This window comes from Diorhabda carinulata, chromosome 5, assembly GCF_026250575.1.
Source record: "Diorhabda carinulata isolate Delta chromosome 5, icDioCari1.1, whole genome shotgun sequence".
Classification (NCBI taxonomy): Eukaryota; Metazoa; Arthropoda; class Insecta; order Coleoptera; family Chrysomelidae; genus Diorhabda; species Diorhabda carinulata.
This window is the reverse complement of record NC_079464.1, coordinates 2780924-2805641: the sequence shown is the minus strand read 5'-3', so window position 1 is coordinate 2805641 and position 24718 is coordinate 2780924. Positions and strand designations below refer to the sequence as shown.

Sequence of the window (24718 nt, the reverse complement as noted above, 5' to 3'; positions counted from 1 at the left end):
TGTGTGACTTGTATGGTGATTTATCTGTTGAAATCCTAAGTAGTTGTAAATTTCTACATTTTCTGATGATTTTACCATGCATTTCCAAGTTCCAAACTCCATTCGTATATCATTCGAGAACCGACGTGTTATATGGATAAGGATAAAAATTTTTTGCTACTACACTGGACGAAATGTCTCCGCCTTTATATTTCTCGGGTTTTTGACTAAACACCGACAGTATTGTGATTGTGGGTCTCACTGGTAATTTTCTTAATGATAATGACTGGGGAAAGCGACAAAAGAAAAGTTTCATTATTTATACCTGGAATTATTATATAGATGTCTTCGAAATTAGAAAAAAAACCATTCTAAACCTTCTCAATTTTCATTTTATAATGCAAAGGATACATGGTTAAATTAATCTCCTTTTTATATCCTGTATAATAATTATAAGTTTCTTTGCAGAAAAAATTCAATTAATTTTCAGCAGCTACAAATTCTTGTACGTTTTGTGTTGAAGAAATACTTTTCATGGAAAAGATAGAGAATAGAAAAACCGATTTTGGTAATTAAAAATATAATTATTGAAAAGCCACCTATTGCAGTAGTTGAAGTTTAGTTGCTATATGCTTGCTTCTATAAACGTTGGTCCAAAATAACAAAAATCTCGCAAAGATGCATAATTAAAAAGGACAAGAATCAATGATGTCGTCTATCGTATAAGAAAGATCTCCAAACCAGTAGTCCACCAAAATCGATTAGCGCTGGTTGAAGAAGATTACGAGATACAAAAAGAAATGAATCAGTTGCAGGAAGAGCCTGACTTTGTTTTCGAAGAATTTATTGGTGCGTACGGAGGTATAGGCAAAGCTTAGTAATCGTCAACGTTTGGTTGATTAGAGAAACTTGAAGACCAGATTCCATGTACCGGGAAGACACCAATTCTGTTTAGATCTCAAAGATATTCCACCCCAAAAAATTTGTTCAAGGTCTTATGTTGCAAGGAAAATAACTCTCACCATTTGTTTTATGTACAAAATCTGGACTGTAGAAAGTACATTAATCCAATTTTGAACATTCCAGTTTACATGTCCGAACCTTAGCCTAGCTGCTCGGTGGTCATTTGAGGAGCAATGTCAACTTCTCTAGCTCTAATTCCATCATTTTTCCATCTATTTCCATCTATTTTTCCCGATTTGTGAAGTTAATTTTACAATTCGAGCATCGGCTATGTCTTGTTGAAGCAGTTAAATACTTGTTTCGTGAAGCTTATACGAATTTCAGCTTCTCTGGCTCTAATTTAATCATTTCTTGAACTATTTTTCACGATTTATGAAGTTATTTTCACAATTCGAGCTTCGGGTAAGTTTTGTTGAAGCTGACTTGATGTTAAATTCTTTTTTCGTGAAGCTTACACGAATTTCAGCTTCTCTAGCTCTAATTTAATCATTTTTTGAACTATTTTTCACGATTTATGAAGTTATTTCCATAATTCGAGCTTCGGCTAAGTCTTGTTGAAGCTGACTTGAAGTTAAATTCTTTTTTCGTGAAGCTTACACGAATTTCAGCTTCCCTGGCTCTAATTTAATCATTTCTTGAACTATTTTTCACGATTTATGAAGTTATTTTCACAATTCGAGCTTCGGCTAAGTCTTGTTGAAGCTAACTTGAAGTTAAATTCTTTTTTCGTGAAGCTTACACGAATTTCAGCTTCTCTAGCTTTAATTTAATCATTTCTTGAACTATTTTTCATGATTTATGAAGTTATTTTCACAATTCGAGCTTCGGTTAAGTCTTGTTGAAGCTGACTTGATGTTAAAATCTTTTATCGTGTAGCTTACACGAATTCCAGCTTCTCTAGCTCCAATTTAATCATTTCTTGAACTATTTTTTACGATTTATGAAGTTATTTTCACAATTCGAGCTTCGGTTAAGTCTTGTTGAAGCTGACTTGATGTTAAAATCTTTTATCGTGTAGCTTACACGAATTCCAGCTTCTCTAGCTCCAATTTAATCATTTCTTGAACTATTTTTTACGATTTATGAAGTTATTTTCACAATTCGAGCTTCGGTTAAGTCTTGTTGAAGCTGACTTGATGTTAAAATCTTTTATCGTGTAGCTTACACGAATTCCAGCTTCTCTAGCTCCAATTTAATCATTTCTTGAACTATTTTTTACGATTTATGAAGTTATTTTCACAATTCGAGCTTCGGCTAAGTCTTGTTGAAGCTGACTTGAAGTTAAATTCTTTTTTCGTGAAGCTTACACGAATTCCAGCTTCTCTAGTTCTAATTTAATCATTTCTTGAACTAATCTTCACTATTTATTAAGTTATTTTCACAATTCGAGCTTCGGCTAAGTCTTGTTGGAGCTATCTTGCCATTAAATACTTTTTTCGTGAAGCTTACACGAATTTCAGCTTCTCCAGCTCTAATTTCATCATTTCTTGAACAATTTTTTACTATTTATGAAGTTATTTTCACAATTCGAACTTCGACTAAGTCTTATTGAACCTTTTTTTGTCATTTGGTCATGGTTTTGTCTGTAATGTCAATATCTTTAATCTTCAGTCTTGTTGAAGTTCCTATGTTCGTTTATTGTGATTAATTCTATGGCCTTCCAAGTCAATATTTTTAAAATTTTGAATATCGTTCTCTATTTCTATAAGATTTACTCAATCTGACTTTCTATATAATTCACAATCTAATGTAATTTCAGTAGAAATTCGTATAATTTTCTTTTTATCTATCAGATATGTATAACTGACCATTTTCTCTATAAGGGTTTTTAGTGACTGCTGAGGCCATATATTTTCCTTATCATTCGAAAAGCGGACAAGTACAATGTTAGGGCTCCATGAGACAAATTTTATCACCCTCTATATGGTCCATAAATGCCTGATTTTATTAATGCAGAGCCAAGTTTAGTGTCAGTCTGTTCAATTCGAGGTAGGTGCTCAAGGCGTGCAGTTAAAAAAGTTAATTGATCAATTTACTGCGTTTTCCAAGTTTTGTTTTATTTTTTTCAATTTCCAAATCTTGTTATAAACGCGTTTTTAGAACCTTATTCCATACACAAAGTTATAAAATAGATTATTCTATGTTTTACATAAAAATTTTTAATCGACCAGTACAAGTACAGGCGTTTCCAGCTTCGTTAAGATACTATTAGCGAACATATTTTAAGTAAAATAAAGTGATTTTTCATCAGGACAACACACTTCAACTAAAATTTACGGAAAACTCTTCAAATTGGTTTGATCTTCCACCATATTTACTAGATTTGATTTAATGTTAACTAATCATCTGCAGAAGACATTTTCATGAGATCAGAACTAGTATTTTGAGGACACAAACCTAGGTAAAAAAGATGGAACCTCGCTGAACGAAGTGTATAAATTATGGAGATAAATTAAGGAAAGAAAATGTTTTATTTGTTTATTAGTTTGACATCATTATCTGATAATCAAACTATTCGAAAAATAAAGTATTTTCTATATTTACGAATCGGTATTTATGTTAATAACAAGTCAGTTTAAAAAAATAGACGAATGCAGACAGCTTCTATCAAATAATGGTAAGACTCTTAGCATAAAACGAAAAAGGAAACTCAAACAAAGAATGATGAATTTCAATACGACATCTAATTTTCCAACAAACTGCATTTCCACTGCTTTCTGAATAAATATAACTTTATAAGTTACTGAAAGAAGCTTGTGAAGACATTGATATAAGAGAAAGATATTTTAGAGAAATATAAGGTTCAATTGTTTACATTAAACGACATAATTAACGTTGAATAATGATCCTTCAGCTTTTCTCATCAATACCATGTCTTGTTGTATTTTAAAGACGTAAATTTCTTACAAGTAATCCAACGTTTTTAAATGGATTTGAGCTTCATGTAATCAGTCCAAATATACAAAAGTTATTATAAGATGTAGGAAGTTGCTTGTAATCTTTACAGCACGTGTTTGAAGACGCAGTCACCAATAGTGAATGTTTTTAGTAAATTTAAAAGGTTTTAACCGCACCAATTAGAAAGCTGAACTAGATTTAACTCTGGATGAAACTGCTTCTTCGTTATCAACAATAATATATTAGGTTGTAGAGTTTAAACGAGGGCGTAAGACCCGAATCGCAATAATCGATCAAATGAGGTGACGACTCTATAAATTTACAAAGCAGTCTAGTAGATACTTCAAAAAGTGTGGATACATCGTATATTAACTGAAAATGAAGACATGAGCAAACTGTAGAACAAAAACAGCGTCATGAAGATGTTTCCATCGAGTGATTAATAGAAATGAAGTCGTTTTATAACCATGGATGAATTGTGAGTCAATCAATTTATACCTGAAATAAAATAACAATTTGTGAAGGAAGAACTGGCTTCAAATAAATCAAAGATCGTTCTATCTGCAGATAAGGTCATGACATCGATTTTTTTGGGATTATTTTCATTGACTATTTTGAAAAACCATCGATAGCAAGTATTATGCGATGTTATAGCAACGATCAAACAAAATGGCCGCTTTTGGTTAAGAACAAAATGTTGCTTCACCAGCTCGAGCATCGGTTATTGCAATGATAAAAATTAATGAATCAAAGCTTGAATTCCTAGCCTATTAGTCAGATTTAGCCTTCTCGGAATTATGTTCTTAACCTAGATTTGCAAAAAAGGTTCGGTGGTCAAAGTTTTTCCAACAATGAAGCTTATCAATTATAAAAAGTGTATTGAATTTACTAAACATCGTTGAGAAATAATTAGTATTAGTTTAATGGTGTTAAAAATCTCCAGTTTCTATAAATACATGATAATCAATCTTTCTAAACGGTTTGGGATCAGGTAGGCACGATCGAAAGAAGTCGATGAATCGGACCTTCTGAATCTTCACCAATCCATCTCCAATCGGCAGACAAGAGCTCTTGTCAAAATATTAAGATATTAATAATTCTTGTTGTTTTTGGCCTACCAGAATTTATTTTTTTTATATCCCAGTTTTTCGACAAAATCTAAAAAACAAATTTTTTAATAGAAACCGCAGATATTTGCGTAAAAAATGTTTTCTATTAGATTTCAGTCCGATTCAAAGGAAATGTTGCAGATGATGATCATTCGAAAGTATTTTCGATATACTTTTTGAATCCTACATCCTGTTTTTATATTTGGAATTGGAGCATGAAAGTCGAATCAGGATTCATGGTTGTCATGTCATTTTTATGCCATTGAGTTCATAAGATAAAATTGTTAACTGTCATATACTATTGACGCATTTTTAATGAACTGTCACTTGTCTATTATTCAAAATATAACGTGGTTTCTGCACACTATCAGGGTTTTTGCGAAAAGTTTACTATCTAGTGTGAATCCCATTTAATGAGTTGCTAATGTGGAAATTTATCCGAAGTTGGATATCCCTCTTCAGTTTAATATAATTATAGACTTATTAAGAATAAACGCGGATTTTCTTTCTTCTCGTAAAATCTCATATAAAAGATAAACCCTTTTTCATTTTACTGAAGATACTAATCTAACATTGTTAACTAAAAATTAATGGATGTATTTTAGGGTTTTTATGCCTATCATCCCTTTTTATTTCGTCCTTAACCACGCTTAATAAAAACGCAGGTAGGGTATTAAAAAGTCCTCAATTAAAAAGGATTTTTTAAAGCAAAACAATGATACGTTTTTCTGAAGGACTTGGAAAGAACAAGGAATATATATATATATATATATATATATATATATATATATATATATATATAAATCGATTATTTAACTGATTTTAAACCATTAATACTATTTATAAACTAAAAAATATATATTAGGATGTACTACATGCAAATAAATTTCAATTTGATGGGGACCACGGGTCCCAGAGGTTTTTCAGGTCCAATTAGCAAACAAATTATTAAAAAATTGAATTAAACTTACGAGAAATGAGTTGGGCAAACTTCTCGAAGTTATTACGGTTTATAGTTGAATGTGGTCCAACATAAAACTAAAATCTTCTTGCAAGGATAATCATCAAATGTAGCAGTAAGAAACTTCCTCTCAATTGGAAAGAAAAAAAGATTCGTTGGGTATATTTTGGGACGAGGGAATTTTTAATAGTGAGTAAGGTTCATTGGAATTAGCCCCGATATCGGAATTACTCCTCTGCAAGGCTGGGTTGTGGTTATCAAACAATATCCATGAACGTATTAACCCGTAAACATAAAAATTAAACGACCAAACGATGTTTTAAGAAGAAGAAAAAAGAAGAAATCCACAGTCTAAAAACAAACTACCCTTTCTATGGTTTGACGTTTTTTCTGTTGTTTTATTTGGTTTTTTTCGTTCCAAGGTGGTAGAGATGTAACAGAATATGGAGTTAGAGATGTTTTTTTTGTTATAATTAAGTTCCACTTTGATGGATGGTTATTTTCTGGTGAGTGTCAAATATTAAGACGAAATTTCTTTCAACATTATTTAGAAGTTGTGGAACTCCAGAGCACTGCACCTAGTTGAGGATCACAAGCAGACGATGTGGATTTAGTTAACAGAAAGAGTTGATTAATATCAATAATATCATCATAATATCATCAGTGCACTGATAGCTGAAATCAACTCAACTCTTTTTTGGAATAATTGGATATTAATTTGGACTTTTTCTGTGGTATTGATGAGGTTTGGTTTAATTAAAAAATGAACGTGATTGTACGCCAATGGTGGACATGTTTCGATTACCATCTAACTAAACGGTAGCGGTTATAAGAACGCTACCATTAACCACCATGGTGGGTGATTTACGCCGCAGAAATTATAGCGTAACCCTCTTCGTTTCCCCATTATTTATAATAGTAATTACTAGGAGAGACTTATGAACAACACGCAAACCACCTCTCTATCTACATCGATGGATTTTCGTGTTATTAGGTGTAGATTATATATAGTACAGTGCCAGAGAAAGATATTCAATAAAATAATTAAATTCGTAATTCTATAATGATGTTTTTAACCTATTAGTGACTAATTCAACTTGAATGACAATTCAGAGTTTTGTAATAAAGAAAAAAAAAATAGTTTTTAGAGAAATTTTCGATGCTAAAATAATGAAAGTATAAACAGGTGGTTTAGTTGATTCATGGTGAATGAAATTTGTTTTGGGCAACTTCCTTTTTTTACCAATTACCTGCTTGATTCCAAAATGAAAAAGAAAAGTTATTTTCTTATTGGAAGAGCTGTTATTTTCATATTAATGAATATTTTCTTTTCTTGTGATTAAAACATAAAATTACGTTCAAATTTTGATGCAACTGAAGTTTTTTTGAAAAAACATTACTTGAAGATGAAGTAGATTATAAGAAACTACCCCTACAAGATAAATTTCGATTCGAATGACTCTAGTTTATATAGGAATAATCGATTTGATTGTCCAATTCATTTCCACACTTAATATAGGAACAGAATCTAAAAAAAAAGAGATGATTTCCTTTTTTTTGAACATGAATGTTTGTGGAAAATCCTGTGGAGAAAGGGACATTACGTGGAAATGAAGTAAATTATGAAAAAATACATCTATAAGATATAATCAATCGTTTTCATGAGAAATTTGGGGTGAGTTTTAAGACATTTCAGTTTGGATAAATTGTTTTTGATGTCCCAAAATTAGTTATTCAACGTTCCAAAATGAATCTCGATCCGAATGACTCTAGTTTATGTTTGTATGGGTAATGACAAAAAATTTTCATCATTAATGAGTCAAAAATAAATTAAAAACCCACTTTCTTTGAAATATATTGAAATTTAATGTCAAATTTTGATGTTAAAGTATATAAGCCATAGTCTATCAAAAAATTCTTTCTAATATTTCTTTTCGTGACTAAATTTGACCAATTCTTGTGGTTTCTTTGTTGCCTTTCGAATGACCTTGAAAATGACTCTAAACATTGATACATTCCTGTATTTTCACCCTTAAATATTCAATAAATTCAACTAATTGTCTATTGACTTTGAGATTTCCTTTTTCCAATATATTATCAATTAAATTTGAATCTAAATAGTTTTTCTAGCGTATCGTGTAAACGCACTTCGAATTTTCCGAAATAAGGTTTTGATTTTTGACAATTAAAACGTCTTTTCACGTTTTCCAAGCCTTACTTATACTAAAGTCAATTCTTATCGTTATTTCGACGCTCCTTAGATGGCAGCACCGCACATTTTGTTTCCCTATTCAAATCTCTTTCATTTACTTCGAATTTTCATAATTATCCAATTTTCACATATTCTTCATTTTATTTAATATTAATTTTAATAACTATTATTAAATTCTATAAAACAAAACGAAAATATTTTTTTCGAGCTTCGTTTTCCATTTTGAAAACATTTCTAACGCATTCTTCTACACCGACCACTTATTTTTATTTTATTTTGAGTTGAATTTCTATCTGCGTACCGAACGAATGTGGAGATCTTCGTTATTTTGACGAAGAGATTTCATTCAATGATTTTGCCAGAAATTGGATTTTACACGTTGAATTTAGTGAAAAAACGATTTTTAAAAGTTTAAATTGAAATTTCTCAGTTCAATATTGCCAAAAATTATGATATTTTGAGCTCAAATAGGTAGAAATTGTTTTTTTTCAATCGTTATTTATATTAAGAATTCGTTTTTCAAGTCAAATTTTACAAAAAAAGCTTATTTTCAAATCAATTCGTTCATAGATCAAAAAAATTGGCATTTCTAAGTGAAGACTTGGATTTTATAACCTCAAATTCAGTAAAAATTCATTTTTTTCTTTGATTTCGGTATCATTTGGTTTCTGTACGTTGAATTTGGTGAAAATTTGTTTTCCATAAGTTAAATATTTTTAAAAAAAATTATTCTGAATTCAATTCGTCAATAATTCTACAATTGGCGTTTATAAGTGAAGAATTGAATTTTATAACTTCAAATTCAGTGACAACTCACTTTTTTCCAATGATTTCGAAAGAATTTGGCTTCTGTAAGTTGAATTTAGTGAAAAATTGGCGTTTTTGAAGTTAAAATTGATAAAAAAAAACTTATTGTCAATTCAATGTGCCAATAGCCCGAAAAGATCAAAAATTGGCATTTCTAAGTGAGGAATTGGATTTTATAACCTCAAATTCAGTGAAAATTCAATTGTTTCCGTTTGATTTCGTCATAATTTGCCTTCTGTACGTTAAAATTGGTGAAAACTTGGTGTTTCTGACGTTTATTTTTATTTTGAGTTGAATGCATAAATTTCTATCTGCGTGCCGAACGAATTTAAGAGGAGATCTTTTTTGTTTTGACGAGGGGATTCGATTCCGAATATAACGTTCCGTTTTAAAATGTTCCGTGCCGTTCCCAAAGAGACATAGCTTCGGGAGTTAATCCCATAATATCAACTTACAATTTACGAAGAACATGACTTGAAATTAATCAGTTGATTGCACAGCAACCATCAGTTTTTATTTCGTAAATATAATTGAAGTAACCCCTTTGAATATTTTATCTAATAAAAACTATATCTAGATATATACTGTATAAAAAATGACAATGAACGATGACTTACCTTTTAAACGGGTTACTTAAGTCCAGTCAGCTGGGCAAGTTCACTGAACAAATGCGACCGGCCAAGCACTAAACTGTCCCCGTGCCATCGCGTGGGTTTTTTCTTCTTCTTTAAAACATTCTGCAACAATTTTGATACCGGGGAGGAGGCACAGCAGGGCGTATCGTACCAAAAATGTAAATCATTTCTATGGAATTTAAATATTTCGATAACCTCACATTTAGTTGAATCGATTATATAATCGATAGAATCGATATTCCATTGATAAATTACGAAGTACTTCAATACTTTAGACCTGTCAGTCATGTTAACAAATAGAAGACCAAAAAACGATACTAATGATAAAGAATAATCAAACTGAAAATGGAAAAAGGGGATGTATGATTTGGGACGCAATTACATCACGAATATCATCTCAATCTAAAAACAAAATTGTTTCAAAATAGGCAATAGACAATTCCAGTAATTACTTCTTCATTTAAACTGAATTTTTTACCGGCGAGTATTTTTTTGAGATTACCGAATAAACAGTAGTAGCTAGTAGCTAGATCTGAATACGTTAGATAAAAGACTAATTAGATTCCTACAATTTAACTATCGTTGTTTTCCTTTTGTGAATCGGTGTCTTGGTGAAACAGTGTCAATTTTTACGACATATGAGGTCGTTTTTTCTTGATTTGACAAAATACTGTAGCCATAACCTTCCCAACGGACTGTTATATCTTTGGATGTGATTTTCCGACTGTAATTCCCTTAGATAATGATCGTTTCGATTCTGATGTGAAGTAATGGATCCATATTTCATCTATTATCAAATATCGATGAAAAAAATCTGATTTATCACGTGTAAACACAACCAAAAACTAATATTTTTGATCGATTGTGTGTAAACGCAGCACCTATTTTGAAAAAATCTTTCTCATGGTGAAATGTTGATGAGGAAACCATGACAAATGAGATTATAAACGAGGTAAAGCAAGCTTGAAGAAGATACCGGATGGGAACCAAAGAAATACACATAGATAACGAAGATAACTTACAAAAACTACTGTTTAAATTTGAACAAATATCGAAAGCTTTTAACATGCAAATATCCCTGAAGAAAAATGATCACCAGGACGACAACCTACAAGATGGTAAGAAAGAAGAAGATATTGACTGAATGGTACCCGCAACTTACAAAGAACAGCGGACAGAAGACATTGAATCACTTGTTCCACGAATGGTTCTAGAATAGATGGATCAGGTTTCTATGGATGACGTATCAAAATAAGTGAAGTTCCTAGTTTATATAGTGACGTAAATAGATTTAAATTCATATGCTTAATACCTATGACGTATAATTAACGTTTTTAATGATTTGAAAATGTGTATAAACTTATAATAAATTGATACTTTAATGTAATAAATAGTTTAGTCAGATTAAGTTAAATTTGTATATCCATTAACAGGCCTATTTAAATAGTATTTAATCTTTATAAAAACGAGGTTGAAGCAAAAACGAATTCGAGTACCGAAACCCGGTATTTACATTCGTTCATAAAGATATTTAATACTCATTTTATTAACTGTGAATATTCGAAATTAAATTTTTCGTGTATATTCCAGATGTTTTAAGTTGAAGTTTTGAATATTTAAAAATATATGATGATGGTTGTAGTCGTCGTACTTGACCTGATCTATAGATGGCGGTAGTTGCTTGAAGAAAGTACATAACCTATACAACATATGTTTCAAGTTTGACATCCATCAGTAGTGAACGATTTCAGTGAATACTTTTATTTGTATGGAAAAAAAGACGTGGAGGAATAAATTAAAAACGGAAACTATATAAAAATCGATAAAAAAGGGAACTAATTAAAGCATTCAGTTTCGTTTTATCGACAAAAATCTAATATGTGATCGTCCTCGTGGCAAAATACGATCTAGGTTGAACAAAAAGTTTAGTAGAAGTTTCAGAAAAAAAGATTTATTATAAAAGATTTTTTTTTGGAAAGTTTAAGGTTGCTATATCTTTTTTTATGTTTTGTTTCTTTTTTTTTGGTTCTTCCCCCACTGTTTTCAATCACTCCTTCGAATTAAACTCTTCTTGTTTTTTTCTTTACTCGTTTTAACAATTCTACTGTTTGTTTTTCAATTTATAAGTTACCAAATGAAACATTAATATCATAGAAACTGCCAGGGAGGCTTTTGTTAGTCGCCCTCGTATAATAGATGCAAATGGAAGGGAACGTCATAAATTTATCGAGAGAATTGTCTCTTGTTTTCATAGTAGTATAAATTGCCTCGAAGTTGTCCTCTACTACCGAATTCGCGGGTGTAAAATGATATAACGCAACTTATAATTGAATAGGTACACCACGTCGAGTTTATGAATAGAATTTAATTGAAATGTGGTTTCCCACCCTTTCTTGTAACCTCCTTATAACTTTAACGTGTTTGTTAGATCGAAATTAATCGCAATATTTCCAATTAATTGTATCTGGTATGCGAGTAATTCGACAAAATCATATAATCTACTGATATAATTAGATTAGGCAACGCTGTTGAGTTTATTTATTAGTTTGCGGAGAAATACGAAACGCGTACGTGGTTAAAGATGCCTTGAAATTTACTTGAGCCCTCGCCTCTTTTCGCGAAAAACCTTTAAACCCTTTTTTCATTAAGGGATGTACTCATAGAATCGGAGTTTTATCTTTCCCCAGAGAAGGAGAGTTTTTCTGAATTTTTAGTTTCGAAAAGAGGGAGTTCGGAAAACGTAATTTAAGTTCTGGATAAAATATGAATTCAAAATACTAAATAGAAGTTAGATTTGGGGTTATTAGTATGGGGGATTTATAGTAGGACAGATATGTTAATATTTAGAAAAAAGATCTTCAGTTGAAAATATTAAGCTGTAATAATAAACAATAAATCCGATCGAAATATCGTATTCGTTTGTGAAGAAATTGGATTTTATAAAATTTTAGTGGAACTTTGCTTTTTTTTTTGTTTGATTTTGTCGAAAATTGGATTTTATAAATTAAATATTGAATTAAATTATTATATTGAATTAAATATTAAATTAAATATTAAAAAAATAATTCTGAAATCAAATTGTTGATAGCTCAAAAAATGGTGGTCAATATTTCTGTGTAAATTCATTTTTATGGAGAATTAGTTTTTAATAGTTTTAATTATGTAGGAATTCGCTTTTTTCAGTTTGATATTGCCTAAACTTAGATTTTCAATATTTAAATAAACGAAAATTGACTTCTTTTAATCATAATTTCTCTTAAAATTCAATTTTTCCGAGTTAAATTTACTAAAAAATTTCTCATTTTCAAATCCGTTCCACAATTCAATAAAAAGTGCCTTTTGAAAGTAATGAATTGGGTTTTATACTTTAAGATCCATTGCAAAAAATCCCTTTCTTCACTCTGATATCAGCAAAACTTTAATTTTTTTTAACACAATGTCATCAAAAGTTCTATTAGGAAGCTAAAAATTTAGAAAAGAGCAGGAAATAATACAAATTTTCACATCTCGATATTGGTTGTTGGAATGGCAGGAAGAAATTTAAACAGAAAAATCATCGTCATATAAAAACAGGGATAACCCCCTCGCTTTGATATTATTAATGATCGTAGCGTGCATCATCAATAATGGAGACTTTCAACAAACGTGGGGGCTTTTACAACAATTAGTCTTCACACTTTTCACACACAGAGATCCAGAAAAAGGTGGAAAAACATAATATTTGTATTGTCAAGAGTGGCCGCTGGCGAAATTTCGGAAGTGGCCATGATGGGTAAATAAATTACGTTTTTGTTTGGATTAGAAAACTGAGCTGTTGTAAATACTTCAAAACGACATTAATTTTTCATTTATAATAATGAATTATTCAGTTTTCCATTCTATAATATGTAAAAAAACGAAAAAAAATATTCTGACTTCATCTTCCGACTCCTTCACCAAATTTTCAAATTTATTTCAGTAACTGGCTACAATAATAAGTAGTGACATTATAGGAAATCAAACGACACGTTAATTGTTTGTTTTATATATATATATATATATATATATATATATATAATTAGGAAAATCACGTTTTTCCTTAGACACCAATTAGGAAAATAACGATCTAAAAAGAAATTTCATAATAACTACTGAAGATTTCAGGTGGAGCTAATAATGGGACTTTATTACATTCTAAACCGTACGAAAAAATATTTTATCATCTACGAGGGTCACTACTTAAGTTTCGAAATAAACAAATTAAAATAAATCTCCAAAATAAGTAATTTGAAAGCTTCTTCACATGTAGACGTTGATCTAGCAATTTATTTTTGATCTGCGGGATTTAGAGGAAAACATTGGATGTTAAATTGTATAAAATTTGGTTAGCAACATCTAGCAAACCGCCAGTCTACGTGGACTCATCATCTTCACATGAAAACATCGAATCGTAAACATGAAAGCGTTTGTATAGTCCGAAGCCGTATGTACAGAATTTCTTCGCAATATTCCTGTGAGAAAGTCTGTGATAAGCATTGGCGTGACTTGGTGAGATTTAATTCATAATTGAATCAATAGAAATATGGCATTCAAATATGGATATTGTTGAAACAACTATATATAAAACTGAAATTTTCTAGTAATTATCAAGATAAAATGATTATTTTTCTTTCCAATCCATCAAAGCCTATCTTAAACTATCAGATTGCCACTTTTTATATTGTAATGGGTTTCCTTCTTGATACACAACCGCCGAATCATCCTTAACTGATTAGATAAACCCAATATCTCTATTTGTTTTTATCGAACAGTGTTTTGGAAAAGATGAGAATAAGAGGGATAAACCAGAGACGTACGGTTCGATTGATGGTTTTTCATTCGGGAATCTATACATACAAAAGTTTTCGGACCCTTTTCATAAAATACAATATTTGATTTGATTAAAACACGTCGCTGGTACAAGACCTTACAGCTCTAAACTCATTCCTGCTCTAGAGTAGCTTTTGAGAATTGCATAAATATAAACCCGCAGCTCCCGCCAAATCTTCGAAACTCATTCAAAGGTAGTCCCGCGCGCTCAAAAGTGTCTGAATGTAAGCCCGCAGTTTCACCAAATTTCAGAAATTTCGGAGCGTCCTCACCAAATTTTTGAATCATAAATATAATATATACAATTTCTAAAAAAAGATACTTTTTGTTTAAAAACACGTGAAAGACTTTTTAGTTAAACTTTTTCTTAATTCTAAAAACATAAAAGCAGCTGAAAATATTCGTCAAATCGAAGATGTTTGTAGTGAAAGCATAGTTGGAGTCTTAAAACTGGAAACATTAACAAATTTTTAAAAGTTTTTTTCACTATTTTAGTTGAAAAAAATACTAAGAAATCAAGTTTATGATGATAAAGTTAATTTCGACTATTCTCTACTGATAAATATGAAAATATATAGTTCTAAGAGGGTGACGTCTAGGATGTTACCCTTATAATAATTAAATTCGTCAAGCAGTTTTGAATTGGTATTTGAAAATGAATCAAAATTCGCTTCTAATTGAAATTTGAAACAGTTATGGGCAGGTTTATCGGCTTAGTTTAATGGCGTTGAATAGCACGATAACTGATGTCGAGCATCGATTCAAACTCTATTTACAGAATTACGATCCATTGAATTTGATTCAGGATCTCACTGAATTTTTTCTATATTCATAGGAAAATTATCCGGTAATAATTTATATATAAAATACTGTCCAAATGTATAAAAAAAAAACATTAAAACTCCGATTTTTATTATTAAATTGACAATTTACAATATTATCCCCTTTCAGCACCCCATCAAAAAGTTTAAATACATAAAGATTTTTAAATTTGGTGCAATCATAACTGGGAAAATTGATTTTTAAGATGTGAAATTTTAGAATTCTCTTACAAGTATGATCTCAGGGATTATATTATTATTTAAATCAGCAATATTGTCTTCAGAATTGCAGATATTGAAGCAGAGAAAATCCTAACTGGATGTGTGAGGCCCTAAATATCCTGAAAAAGTGAAATTTGGTTTGGTATCATCAAATGGCCGGCTATATCATCCGATTTGACTTATCTTGATTATTTCTTTTGAGTTTATTTAATATATTTATTTTAATATAGATCAGACAATATTACTGATTTAAAACTTTATTTTGATAAACAGAGGACTAGAATCACACGACCCCCTTTTTTATTTACAATTTTCGAAGAGGTGTTTATAATTCAGAGGGTGTGTTGGAGAGGGATGATATTTTTATACTGTAAAATGTTAATTTGAAAATAAAATTGACCTGCTTCAGGCTTTAGTACATAATAACGCTAAATTATATTATTCAAACATTTTTTTTATTATGTATATCATAAAATTAGTGTTTTGATAATATTGAACCCTAAAAAACAACTTCCCTTGTAATATAATCAACGTTACACCGAGGGTGATAAATTATTTCTGCCTTATGCAACCGGAAACAAGTATTTTGATTAGTTTTTGATGTAAAAATGTAAACACTTCTTACAATTTTAGTGAAGATGTTGAATGAATTAAATAATTATAAATATAAATGATTATTTAGAGACGGTTCTGTTCGGGGCAGTAAAAGACACTATAAAGCGTTTTGGGGTGAAAAATTTGAAAATTTCATTACTTCTAAACGGAATCATAAAAAAGCAAGAGAGCGAAACGACGAAATATTTAAAGCATTCTCGCTTTTTTTCGTACTTTGAAAGGTCTCATTTGCAAGATAAAACATTGAAATTTAATGGAGTCTTTCCGTGTACACAAGATTTTGGAGGTTTTCGTTTAATATTGCCGGGGATTTTCGATAGAAGAGAAACGTGATCATAATTTTTTCGACGCTGGACTTTTTTGTACAAATGGGGTTATTTCAATTGTCCGCATATTTTAACCCCAAGGGCTTAGATTATATAGAAATGAAACTTATTCGTTTGGTTTTTCAGTATGGGCTAATAATAAAACTCAAAAAAAGTTGATATTTATATTAATTTTCTTGGAAAGCGTTTAGCTGAACTTTTATTAATAGGATTGTTAAAATATCAGCATTGTTTATAAAAACATAACCTCAAAATTTCTTTGTACTCAACTTTGTTTCTCCTATTTGAAATCATCAATTTTTCGTATTCTGAGCGAGGGTTTTGAATTTTTTCTGTTCTAAATTTATTAAATTCTTTCTATGAATGGCGTATGATTTTATAAATTCCAATATTAATAATTATTATGTAAATTTAGGCATATAAAGGTCGGAATAAATCTATTTATTTCTAAAGATTCAAACATGCGTTACTTAGTTAAATGTCAAATTTTTAAAAAATTTCTAGATTTTTTGACATATTTGGAAATATAACTTTATAAGGAAAGTCAAAATAAATTTGTTTTGTGCAACTTATATCTTTTTTGAATTCTTCGTATAAAAAAATCTTTTTCTACCAAATATTTAATCAAATCTGAGCAGGAATTATGTTTTGTTTTTAGAACAAAGTGTCCTCCTTTGAAATCTGAAATTTTGTTTAATAAATTCTAATTTTATGTTTCTTCTATAATGACGAAAAAGTTTAGTATTTTTTTGTAATAGAATCGACGTTCCTTTTTCGATTTTTTTGTATTACAATGTTGCCATTTTACAACTGAGGATATTATAAATTTTTATAATGTTATTTCCAGAAAAAATCTATTCCAACTTTAACCCTGTATGTTTCTCAAAAAAATTAAACTGAAGTGATCCAATAAAAACAGTCACTTAGCTTTACGTTTTCTCAATCGAATCATGTCACAAATAAATCGATACTTCAAATGGTTTTTGAAATATGGAATTTTTCATACAAGCGTGTCAAATTTTTTATGAATTTCATAAGTTTTTGGCAACAAAGCTAATTTTGAAGGTATGCGAAAGTTCATTCAATACTAACAACTTTTTTCCAAAAAATTATCTAGAATCATATTAATTTCCAGATAATACCAATTTTCATGAATTTTCCTCGTTTTTCCGACTGCGTAAAATATCCAATCATTTACTACTATATATATATATATATATATATATATATATATATATATATATATATATATATATATATATATAAATTCATATCTAAAATAATTGCTAAACATTAAACAAACTAAATAAATTACACGTGTAGATCAGACTCATCCTTATGAAATAAGAAGAAGATACGAAACACGTGCCAGAAACTGTGTTAATATGTCAAACTCATGAAAGTACTAACAAGATTTACACTCGATTCGATGTGATTGCTTTTTCTTTTCAGGGTTTTTCATTCCGTTTTCTTTATTTCCATGAATATAGGATCTGAAAAATATTATATAATTACGGTACGTGATAGAAAGCATTATTCATATCGAATTAATCACAAATTTCTTATATACGAGGGTTATACTAAAAGTACTAATAAAAAACACGAAAAGTTATTTTAATCTTCGAGATTGAATAATTATTTGAAGTTAAGAAATAAAAATAATTGAGGGAAAATATTTTTTCTTTAACTAACTTCGGGATTCACCTGTAATAGGGGTTGATACAGTTAATAGAATCTTTTCTAGAATGTTTTTGTTGTTTATATAAGAAACCTTCTAAGTTTCTAAGATAGAATTTTTTCTTTTTAATCTCAGTATATTTTTATTGATATCGGATGGTTTTTCATTGTGGTTGTATCTTTTTTTATAAAAGGGATAGGTGATAAATGCCACTTTTGACACCCTCCGCTATCCATTATACTCGTTTCAACGCGTCATCAATCATACTAAAATTCAAATGCGGAAAATGGCTGTTAGACATCAAATATGACACATTATTTGATGGAATGTTTTTCAGGCGGTTACAGCTTTTACATAACATTATTTTATATATACGAAATCGGAGTTATTCGGTAAAAAATTTCCGTATCCTATACCTGAAAGGGAAAAAAAATAGTAAAAGAAATCAACGTCGTGGCAGGATTCAGTCCATCATTAAGGGAATAATCAATCAAAGTCCTTTCTGGTCTTGTCTTGTCTTTTAAGAAGACACTTTTTCGATTCATCCTCCGGCAGGTTTTGGGGCTTTTTCTTACTTTGTTTGAAACCAGAAACGGCGTGATTTAGGGTAACTTTTCGACCCCGAGATACACGCACCACTTCTAGTTTTCTGCCATAATTGAATTAAAGACAGCGACGTACACAGAGCTTTCCAGAAATCCAAAACCAGATTTCAAATTTAGAATATGAAGCGATTAACACACAGTTAATAGGAAAATAGATTTCTGCTCGTTCATTGACGTTGCCGAGGCACAAAGCATATACGAGGCGTGGTAACTGAATTACATCAAATCCGTTGTGGCTCTAAAATAGATATCAACTAGCCGGTTAGTCTGTGGTGTCTCTTTACGCTCGAAAACACATCAAAAGACATCACCTGTGTATTTATACTAATGTATCGATTTACAACCCCAAGGATAGAGCTTCTGATGCGTGTTTCGATTTGGGGTTTCATCATTCACGTTATCGTAGATCAGTTATTGGTTAAAATAATGTCTAACATTTCGCAATCAAATTTATGTAGATTGTTATAAGCAAAAAATGGAATATTTCTCAATGGAAATTCAAAAATAGACTTGGGGAAACGATATACGTAGAAAGAGTTTTTTTTTCAGTGGTCGCTCGTTTTGTACTTTCTGCACAAATGGTTGACTGACTCGGTCGAAAAATGCTTTTTGAAGAAGAAAATAATACCTAAGAAGAACCCAATGGAAAAATTAAAATTCTTAAAAAGTGTTAAGCGGTTGCTTGTAATCTATTTTAACAATGCAACTGCTTGGATATATATTTCTAAAATAATAGAGAATTGTTAAAAATCTTTCAGCCTTCTGAATGCTGTTTATATGGTGATTTTCGTGATGAAATTATCGGTAACTTCGAAGTTTTTATGGAATCTGCAATTGCTACTGAAATTTCGAAATCTTCTAGTTTTATATGGCGGTTTACGTGCTAAAATTAATGGTAACTTCGAAATTTTTATGAAATCTGCAATTGTTACTGAAATTTTAGAATCTTTCAGCTTGATATGGTGGTTTACGTGATAAAATACATGGTAACTTCAAGGTTTTTATAAAATTCGCAATTGCTACTGAAATTACGAAATCTTTCAGGTATATATAGTGGTTTTCGTGCTGAAATTAATGGTAACTTCAAGGTTTTTATCAAATTTGCAATTGTTACTGAAATTTCAGAATCTTTCAGCTTGATATGGTGGTTTACGTGCTGAAATTAATGGTAACTTCAAGGTTTTTATAAAATTCGCAATTGCTACTGAAATTACGAAATCTTTCAGATATATATAGTGGTTTTCGTGCTGAAATTAATGGTAACTTCGAGGTTTGTATAAAGTCTGTCCCTACAATTGAAATTTCGAAATCTTTTAACTTTATATGGTGATTTTCGTGATGAAATTATCGGTAACTTCGAAGTTTTTATAGAATCTGCAATTGCTACTGAAATTTCTTCTCAATGGTGGTTAGGTGGTTATTGAAAAACCTTACTCTAATCACGATTTTCAGTTTTTTTTTGAAATATTTCTGTTAACAATAACTAAGAAAACGAAGTGACTGCAGAAGATCAATTAACGATCATTAACGAGAATATTCAGATGGTTGAATATTTAACTAAAGAAAATTGTTTTGATTTATCCACAATCGAAAAAAGTTTATTGAATCAGACGAATTTGTCCAAAATGACTACGATGTCGAAAATGAATTTGTTCTAGAAGATTTTCGGTCACCAAATAAATTATCAAGACGATTAGACTTTAAAAAAATGATCAAGCTGCTATTGATCTCTGTCTATAAACAAATAATTGTTGATAATCGTATTGTGGTTTAAAGAACATAGACAAATGATGGTTATAAGCGACCAAACTACATTTTTTGCTCACATAGATCCTTTGTAAGTCATCATCGATTACTAAAGGTCGTTGTGGAGTCCTCTACTTCATCATCGGTGTAAATAAGAGATAAAATTTTTAATTATGTGGATTATAGTTAGTATGTGAATTCATAAACATAAGAGCATTGTCGTATTCCCATTTGCGATATTGCTTAATACTCTCACTGTATTACTGAATTCATGTATTCAGAAATCATTTTTCCCATTCTCATATTTCGTTTATTCAACATTAAAGTTTCTAAAACATTTTTAATATATAAGAAAAAATATCTAGTGACCCAATTCTATTAGTTTCTTCATAATGCGGCTTCAAAGTAGTTTCAGTTAACTTTGTAGATTAATTTTTAATTTAACTTTTACCACGTCGAAAGTAATATAAAGTATTAATCATTTTCAGATGTGTAAACGAAAGTTTCAAATTATTTTCAGCTTGTTTGATATGAATAAATATTTGAAACATCGTTTTTTTTTTATAAAAATATTTGTAAAATTTCTTCCTAATCACGTATAGGAAGTTTTCAAGGGATGCAGTTGAATTAGTTTAATCATAGATAAATCTTGTCTTACGGTTTAATTAAATTTCATTTTACAAACTGTTGAATGAAAGTATCTAAAATTTTATTTACCTGTTGTTTACAATGGATTTATGATCGTTCATACGTTTAAAAAAATGAAATGAAAAATTCTACTCCAATCTTCGATTTAGAACATCAACAAATATCGAAACAGTCCTAAATAAACAAAAATGGAGTAGATATAAATAGATGACTGGAACGATCTCGTTCTAAATCAATCATTTTAATTTCGAAAACAGGATATTGGGGTTTAAATTGATAAGCAAACAAAACAAACATTTACATGACGAGGTGATTGATATACAAAAGCCGACGACATCATTAGAATAATCATTAAGGTCTGTAAATCTTCTATGTTCCGAAAGCAAGTTAAAAGCCTCCAGATACCATAAATAACATGCCAACTGCTCTTGGAGAAAATTTTGCGAACTAAGTTCCACCAGAACTATATTTTTCTGTTGAACAGCAACGGAGACGATTCTACAAATTACAGAAGATCAATTAATAGAAGCATTGAACAGAGTAGAAAACGACAAGACTCCTGGTCTTGGTGGAATTCCCTGCCACCTGGAAGCAGCAGAAACTGGAAGAACCATGGACATATTACAGAGGCAGGAACCAGGAAGGAAGATCGGTTCAGTATAGAGGACTAGCAATTTGAGAATTACCAGTGAATACCGCATAACATTCGCGGATGCAGAAACGATCTATTTCACTAAGCGAAGAATATTTTAGAAGAGAAGAGATTGATGGATAGATAGATGAATAGACAGATAACCAGATAAACAGATAAACAGATAAACAGCTAGACAGCTTGACAGCTAGACAGCTTGACAGCTAGACAGCTAGACAGCTAGACAACTACCGTTAGATAGATAGATAGATTTATAGACAGATAAATAGATCAACTGATAGACTCCCTCAGGGGGTCGCACTGCGACTACGGGTCTGGCAAGCCCGAGGCACCCTAGCTAAGCTTCTCACCTCACTCCCAAGGTGGGATCCTTTCCAAACCCACAAAATACTTCCTCCCCGACGCTATTAGTTTTACGAGGGCTAGGGGCGTCCCTATTCTTCCCTATTTTTTCCCTACTGGAAGGACCAACAATTATGACGACACGGCCATGAACAAGGACACGGGGCAGCCCCCCAAAAATAAGCAAATGGAAATGGAACAAACGAAAGAAGAAGAGGCTACGGTGCAGGGAGTCGGATCCCCAGTACCGGTCGGTGTCGGGAGTGATCGAGCAGGCTCCCCCCGACCGTCAGGCAACTACTGCCCAGGTACCCCGGTGGACAACCAGGCCGGGATACTCAGTAACAGGACTGGTGAAACTACAACGAGCAAGACCAGAGAGATTGAAATCAATCCTGATGAAAGCAACCCGTTCATTAGGAGAGAAAGTATTAGGAGAACACCACCGCGAGCTAGAACATTCTCACTCCCGGAAATTGCGTGTTTAGAAGACAACCCGACAAAGAGGAAACGTATCGAAGACCCACCAAGCAAACCATTGGTTCCCAAAGACAAAACTTTTATCTTCCAGATTGCGCTGGAAGATATATGCAAACAAGTGAAGAAGCTTGAAGAAACTCTCAAGGAAGCATACAAACCAAAGAGAGAGATCACCGAGATAAGCAGCAGGCTCTCCTTAAACGTGGCCAAACTTCAGTCTAGACCACTCAAGACTGGATAGAAGAGACAACAGCAAACACAACAAAATCAACCAAAGAAGTCGACCTACTTGCCGAAAATAAAAATCTGCGCAAGCAAATCCAAAACCTCCAAGACCAGCAAAAGCCTGAATCCAAAGAAGATGCTGTGAAATGCAAACAATGCCATGAAGCCCAAACGCGCCAACAAAAACTAGTGCAATACAAGAAGTATGAGACATTTGCAAGTTTCCAATCCATCACGGAAGAGGACTGGAGCGACTCAATATTTCCGCAGCCACACGTACAAAAAGGGCATATCTGGGATGCACCCCACGACTCGGAAACGATTCTGCCATGTTCTAGGGAACTTGAGTCCAGCTACTGAGAAGTCGGCAGAGCTATCGCGAAATATGGCGGCAAGGACGGACTGAAACGCCAAAATAAAACTGAGGGAGAAGCAGCTATGATGGCCTACTCGTTAGGATTTCCCGACGATAAAGGAAACTTAAACGCTTCTACGAGATGGATATACTACCCCATCGTACATTCCCGAGCCACAAGATGTGACTCGGACGACGAATGTCTATTCCAATCACTGAGTGCTGTTAAGAATCATATGTTGGCACACAAAAAGAAGAAGCTGGCCATACCCGAAATGGAAGATGTCACGGGTCTTATAATCACCCGTATGCTAACGTATTTGTTCGCTGCTACCCCAGTACAGCTATTAATCTGTAGGCCTGGCAGTGAAACGCCGTCAGTAACGCATGGTAGGAGTCTAACAGCTCCAAAATTTAACACCCAGAGAACTCCACGTGGTGGAAGTGGCGCAACGGCATCAAGGAGTAAACCGCAGCAAGATGCAATAATAATAAAAACGGAAGGAAAGTCCTACGCAGACAGTTAAAGCTGCAGTGGACCCCGGCGGGCTCGGTGTAGAGGTAAGAGATCTAAGGAAAACCAGAAATGCTGACAATAAACAATGGATCAGATAAAGCTGAAATACTAAAGAAGGAGCTCAGTGATAAGGTGCCGGACGCAAAGACCTCCCTGTTCACCAATGAGAGCGTGCTGCACTCCAAAGGTATGGAGGGAGATGTGACTGAAGATGTAATAAAGGATGTAATCCTTAAAAAGACTGGTATAGGATCCGGAAATTTCGAAGTCAGGGCTCTTCGCCCCGCATATAACTATAGAAAAAACGCCTCTGTTATAATGAACTCTGCAGCAGATGCAGAAAAACTAATCCAGGTGAAGGTGATCAAAGTGGGCTGGACAAACTGCAGAATCAGCGAAAGAATACATGAAGACCGATGTTTTAGATGTTGGGGCATTGGCCATGTAAGGGCAGAGTGCAAAGGACCAGATAGAGAGAAGTTGTGCCTAAAGTGTGGTAAAGAGGGGCACAAAATTACAGGCTGCAAGAACAATGCCTTCTGCGTATTTTGCAAAATATCAGGTCACCAGTCATCAAAATGACGAAGAAACAAACAGAACAATAAAGGTCCTCCAGATCAACTGTAATAGGAGTCGCCCGGCTGTGGACATGGCAGTAAGCGTGGCGAAAATCATTGGTGCTGGTATCTTGATTATAAGTGAGCCAAACCTTAATTTCATTAGGAATAGAAAGGACTGGGTAATTGGGGATGACCTCACAACAGCTATTAAAGTAAACAATTGTGATATTAGTATTAAGAGTCAAGGATATGGAGCGGGTTTCACCTATGTAACAATAACGGACGATATAACAATATATAGTTGTTACATGTCAGGAAATGATGAAGATCAAACCCTGGAAGAGACCTTGAATGCAATAGGCAGGCTGGTCAGAGAGAAAAACCAAAAGGCGGTCATAGGAGGTGATTTTAATGCCAAGTCTCCACAATGGGGCATGAGCTACTCCGACAGAAGACGGCACATTGTAACCGAATGGATTGCTACAAATGACTTTACAGTACTCAACAAACGGGA

General features: G+C 32.0%; 1 protein-coding gene across 1 annotated transcript in view; it reads right to left on the bottom strand.

Annotated features, from left to right (window-relative positions):
* LOC130894153 (EGFR adapter protein-like) overlaps positions 1 to 9701 on the bottom strand; it is a 40968-nt gene extending 31267 nt beyond the window's left edge. The window contains exon 1 of the mRNA XM_057800765.1: positions 9547 to 9701. The gene's annotated coding sequence lies outside the window, so the exon portion shown is untranslated. The remainder of the gene's footprint in view (positions 1 to 9546) is intronic.
* Positions 9702 to 24718: the final 15017 nt, after the last annotated feature.